Below are 6,416 nucleotides of genomic sequence, written 5' to 3' on the forward strand. Positions count from 1 at the left end.
TCAATCAGTACTGAAAATTGAACAAGAAGGGGTTGAAATAAGCAGAGTGGAAAAGGCAAGGGGAAAAAAAAACCCTGCAATTGTACTATTCAAACACTAAAAGCTTCAAAGAGTTATATTCCAGGTTATCATCAAAAGTAAGAAAAGAAAGCCGGGCGGTGGTGGCGCACGCCTTTAATCCCAGCACTTGGGAGGCAGAGGCAGGCGGATCTCTGTGAGTTCGAGGCCAGCCTGGGCTACCAAGTGAGTTCCAGGAAAGGCGCAAAGCTACACAGGGAAACCCTGTCTCAAAAAAACCAAAAAAAAAAAAAAGTAAGAAAAGAACAGTCTAAAGGTTATATTGAGTGTTATGAAGAAGGTTTTCAAGTAGAATTGGCAAACTTAGGCTGAAAAGCATTAAGTTAAAACTTATCTGCCCCAGAATGAGGGGTTGTTGGTAATGGAGAGTTGCTGGGAAAGGGAATTATTAAGGATGTAAATTCTAGTTGGTTTCCCATGCTCTAGTGGATAGTCCCATATATATATATATAGATAGATAGATAGATAGATAGATAGATAGATAGATAGATAGATAGATATAGATATAGATATAGATATATAAATATAGATAGATATAGATATAGATATAGATAGATAGATAGGTATAGATATAGATAGATATAGATAGATATATATAGATATGTATATTGGCAGCACCAAATGAACTTAGTGGTTTATAAAAAGAGACAGTTGGAAAGAGTTTGTGCTAGGAGAATGGGGAGAGTTTCACAGAGAAATGAGGAGTAGAGCTGATCATATTGTATTATATACTCATATGAACTAAAATATTAAAAATCGTCCGGGCGGTGGTGGCGCACGCCTTTAATCCCAGCACTCGGGAGGCAGAGCCAGGTGGATCTCTGTGAGTTCGAGGCCAGCCTGGGCTACCAAGTGAGTTCCAGGAAAGGCGCAAAGCTACACAGAGAAACCCTGTCTTGAAAAACCAAAAAAAAAAAAAAATATTAAAAATCAATATATTAGTGCCAAAAATACACATAATAAATTTTAAAAGAAAAATTTCCAAAGTCTCAGATTGTTTTATGGAACAGAAAAACAAAGAAAATCTTCACCTTTTTTTGTAACATCATATTTACTAATATATTCCCTACCTCCAGACACTGCCTCAGGTATATTGTCTTATGATTGATTTATGCATGGAATTCCTTTAATATCTGCACTGGTGTATTATCTTACATCATTATTTAATTAAAGCACAATTACAGGGCATCAACATAATAAAGGACTCGAATGGGCAATTCACATTCAAGCAGAGACCATTTGGACTCAGCTGTGTAAGGAAAGCAATCTCTGTTCATGAAAATATTGAAGGCTTAGAGAGTGATAGATGTCAGAAGCACTATGAACAACTTCAATTTCTGAAAGTTAGAAGCACTTAGAAACTTTTTCTCATTTGAAGGATGGAATAAATTTCAAATTACAAAGATAATTTAAATGTTTTCTGTTGACTTGGATAATAAAATGTTCAAGAGCTCTCATGTGTTTTATTAAGACCAAACAGGAGACATAGAAACAGGCAGGAAGTTGTAAAGATATGTGGTGGCTTTAATGAAAATGGTCCCTAAAAGTTCATAGAGAATGGCACTATTAAGAGGTGTACCTTTTTGGAGTAAGTGTGGCATTGTTGGAGGAAGTGTGTCACTGGGGGTGGGCTTTGAGGTTTCAAATGCTCAAACCAAGCTCAGTGTCACTCCCTCTTCCTGCTACCTGTGGATCAAGATGTATAACTCTCAGTTCCTTTTCCAGAACGATGTTTGCCTGTATACCACCATGCTTGATAATGATGATAATAGACTAAATTTCTGAACTGTAATCCAGCCCCAATTAAACTTTTTCCTTTTGTAAGAGTTGTCATGGTCATGGCATCTCTTCATAAAATAGAAACCCTAAGACAAGATAGAAATGCCCATCAGCAAGAATAGGACTAGCAGACATTACACACTTATTGGTAATCAGAGATTTCCATTAGCTTCTCTGTTTGCATAGGTTAGCTAGTTTTATGTAAAAACCAGAGGCTACAATACAGTGGAATAGATGTATGAAAAGTATAAAACTGATTATACATACATATCAAGTTTTTAAGTAATATCTATACTGTGCTTTTGGAGTTGAAAATGTGATTAGAGTATTAAGAATACTACTAGCAAGGTTATTCTTTCATTTGACAGTTGGTCACAGTCTTTAATGCTCATTCTGAACTGTATCCCAGTTAGTCAAATTTTATGTGAAAGAGGTCCTGGTGCTTGATTTCATTTTATACACCTATACAAAACCTGAGGCTGTGTACTCTATAAAGAAAAGAAGCTTTTTTGGCTCACAGTTAAGATTTAAGAGACAGAAACATCATCAGTTTAGCTCTAATGAAACATTTTTTGGCAAATGGTATCAAAAGGATAGCAGTGGGCATAAGATCACTTCATAGTGATAATAGAAAAGGATCTAGAGAAGGTGTCTAGCCTGCTTATAACTGTAACAGAAACTAACTTCATAATGTCATTAGACATTCCACTGAGATAGTGTTAATTTGTTCACAAAGATAGATTTAAATCTGACTCCATTCTAGGAGGTCCAACACCTTAGACAAGATATGGTGGTAATAGTCTGTGAAACCAGCAACTTGGGAAGTTTTTGTGAGAAAATGGAGATTTCAAAACTATTGTGTGAAATATAGTGATACCTTGTCTCAAAAATGAAAGCAAAAATCTCTATCCAGGGTAGCACGAATTGTTAGAATGTCTTATTAATAAAACAAACCTTGGGCCAGGTAGTGGGGTGAATGCAGAGAAGCAGAATAAGACACAGCTAACTCACCTGGCAAACTTCTCAGCTGATCAGTTTCCTCAGACTGGAAGTCTCTCAGGCCTCATCCAGAATGAATCTCAGCTGAACTGTGCTACTCAAAAGCCTAAAAGCTTAACCAGCCAAAAGCTTCTAATTCCTGGTTTTCACACCTTATATACCTTTCTGCTTTCTGACATCACTTCCTGGGAATAAAGGCTCACTTCTTGGGACTAAGGTGTGTGTCACTGTAGCAGGGTCCTTTGCTGTTGTTCCCTTTGAGGGTGGGGGCCAAGTAGGCACAAAATCAAACCACACAGACTCCTGGAGAATGTCGAAACAACAGCTCAGTTTATGCAGGAAGAGGTGCCTGGAGGGTACTTATATACGAGGGAACTCTTGGCAACATTCACAAAACTTAAACATCCATCCTCACAATCAAGGAGCACACCAATCCGGCCCAGTGGCCTCTCTATATAGTGCCAGAAGACTGGGCGTGTGGTGAGGAGACTGTAATGATTACCCTCTTTCACACACACACAAGAAGAAAGGCACCCTCATAGTCAATCATTTGGTTGGTATTCCTTAACCAGGAGTTCCTACAGACCCCTACAACCCAATCCCCAGAGCCCTGCAAATCCACCTCCCAGTAATATTTCCCTGAGATGAAGTTCCCAGATCCCCAGGAAGCCAAATAGTATCCAACAGAATCCACAGATGAATCCTTACAGTGATGTCTGAAGCTGAATTTTCTCAAGACAATAAATAGGTTCATCTTGTAATGGAATGGGGTTATATTTTCAAAGAAAATGTGCACCTGGATGTGCTTGAACCTTTCAGTCAGTCCAGTGATGGGTAGGGCACTGAGTTCAGGTTGCATACCCTGGGGCATGCTCAGTTGCATTGACTCACTCCTTCTGACCACGTCATCCAAACCCTGGAGCAGTACCACATATGGCTCCTGGGACATTACAATCAGCTCCTGATACATATCTCTTAGTTCTTGTTCTTTTGGACCATCATGGCTTCACTCTTCCTCAGTTTCTCTAAAACACATTGGCCTTCCTTTCTCATGCACTCGATATGTTTCTCTCCCTCTTTACAGAGGAATGGATGCAGCTCCCTATACGTGGTCCTGATCATTTCTTCCCGCAGAGTCACATAGTCCATCCACAAAGATGCTGTTCTCTTCTCTGCCTCGATATTCTCTTGATTTTCTTGGATCTTCTCCCATAAAGATGCCATCTGCTTCAGAACTCTTTCCATTTGATGCTCAGCTGCTGCCTCAATGGGACAATGTCTGTGACCTCTGTGCTCATGGGAGTTAGAGCAGAGTTGACAGAGGAAGATCCTGCTCTCAACACAGAAGATCCTCTTTGTCTCCTTGTGGGTCACACACTTATGCTCCTCAGAGCTCAGGTCCTTCATGAGGCTGGCTTGTCTGGCAATGAACACCAGCTTCTTCAGAACAACACTGGTTCTCATTTCCTTCTGTTGGCATGGTTCCCGACACATAGGGCAGTGGACTGGAAGTTGGGTGTCCTCCCAGGAAAGCTGGAGGCAGGCTCGACAGAAGCTGTGGCCACAGCTTATGGTGACTGGCTCTGTCAGGCAGCTCAGGCAGATGAAGCAGGTGAGTTCTTCCTGGAAGGCTTGTGAGATGTCTGACTCCATTTTCCCACGGAATAGACTCTGGTCTCAGCAGTGTCTGCTGGGGTCACAACAATGTTAGCTCAGCTCTGTGGAGTGATTCTCAACATGAGGGCGAGGAGGATCTAGCAGTCTAGGAGCCAGAAGGTATGGAAACACACTCTGTCTGGTCTAGAGAAGAATGAACCTGGTTGGCCCCTGGAGTGTGCTTATATACTCTCTAGAGACCACACCCACTCTAAATAGCAGTAATCTTATTGGATGGAAGATGGAACTAAATCTATGGACAATACCCACAAAACAATCCTCCACAATAAGGTTTCCTGAGTCACAAATCTTATCTGGGTGTGATAGCTCACACTTTTAATACTAGAGCCCGAGGGAATGAGATGTTGAGGCAGCAGGAGATTTAGTTCAAGGCCTGCCCGGAATATACAGTGAGAACTTGTCTTAACAAAAAAAATAAAGAGCAATTTCACTACGATATTTCACTGTTTCTAAATATTTTGAGATGTGCTTATATTTTCAGTTTACCTTTTGCAGTGTAACAGTTAATGATATCAATCTGTGATTTTAGCAATTATCAATATTAAAAAATTCCTAATCATTCCTTGAGAATTTAGTTCAACTCATTTTTCCCATATTTACCTCCACTGCAATTTCTTCAAGATTCATCCCTTTTTCTACCCACTCCCCTTTCTATTCTTTCCTTCTTGCATTTTTTTTTAAATACATGGGGAAGCCAGAGAGCAGATGATGGTGGCACACGCCTTGCTGCTTAACAATCAGGAGGCAGAGGCAGGCATGTCTCATAGTGTTTCAGGCTAGCCTGAACTACAGAGTGCTTTTCAAGACAGGCTCCAAAGCTGAACAGAGAAATCCTGACTAGAAAAAAAATAGAAAAACAAACAAACAAACAAAAAAAGTGATAAGGGAAAAAAATATGTTTAATGAACCAAAACCCAAGAAGCTATGATTTGTCTTGTGAGGGAATTTTCTAGATTGAATCACTGGAAATAGGAAAGCCCACCTCAACTCAGATGTTTGGAGATGTGAGAATTCATCTTAAATCTTGGCTGTACCTTCTGTTGGCAGCCTGGTTAAAGGACATGGAGGAAGGAAACTCTTTCGTCTTTGCTATTTCTCTTCTTGCTCTTGTTATCAGTGGCAAGGTCAGTCCTTCACTAGTGAAGGACCCTACTTTTTGGGTTAACTATTAAGAGGACTGGCAGGTAAAGGACCTTTTGTATTATTTATGTGGCAAGCCAGTTGTTGACATTGAGATATGTTTAGTATTTAGAGAGCACAAGGAATCATAATGAGTATGTTAAGATAGATTCCAAAGAGTGTATAAAATGAGGATGAGGAAGACTTAAAAATTAAATGTGACTTAATGAATCCTAGACTAGTGAAGATGTCCTGTTTGTAAAGTTTTTTTGAGGTTTGTAGTTAGAAATATGGTTCAGATAAGGATTATTCCAAACTGAGTTGGGAGGAATCCTACAAAGGAAGTCAGGAAATGTGATATCATTCATGGTATGGCTTCACTGTAGCATCTTTCCAGTGTTGGAATTCAAATCCCTCCAATCGCAGGTGTTACATGATAGGAGACCAAGAGATGGAGCCTACTGTTTCCCCTTAGGCAATTGCCTCCAAAGTCATTGCCAGATCCTGGAAAGGCTTAACCCTAGTTGACAGGATCATAGAAGCCATTTAGAAACTGCCTTTGAGAATACCAGGGCCAAAAAGGCAGATGAATTCCTTCATTTAAGTGAACATTTGGGGTGTGAGCTAAGCTGTTTCAGAGCTCTCTGATCTTCCTCCTTGGGAGTCTGAGGATTAGGAAGTGTGGGTTGTGTTTTCACTTTCCTGAATTCTCTGTTTAGTTCTATAGCCCATTTTTAACTGAGTTCATTGCTTTCTTGATGTCC

General features: G+C 39.9%; 1 pseudogene; it reads right to left on the minus strand.

The window, feature by feature from the left end:
• Positions 1-3,182: 3,182 nt before the first annotated feature.
• On the minus strand, positions 3,183-4,509 carry LOC128111702 (tripartite motif-containing protein 43-like; annotated as a pseudogene).
• Positions 4,510-6,416: the final 1,907 nt, after the last annotated feature.

Source organism: Peromyscus californicus, unplaced genomic scaffold (assembly GCF_007827085.1).
Source record: "Peromyscus californicus insignis strain IS unplaced genomic scaffold, ASM782708v3 Scaffold_16__1_contigs__length_79575227, whole genome shotgun sequence".
Lineage (NCBI taxonomy): Eukaryota > Metazoa > Chordata > Mammalia > Rodentia > Cricetidae > Peromyscus > Peromyscus californicus.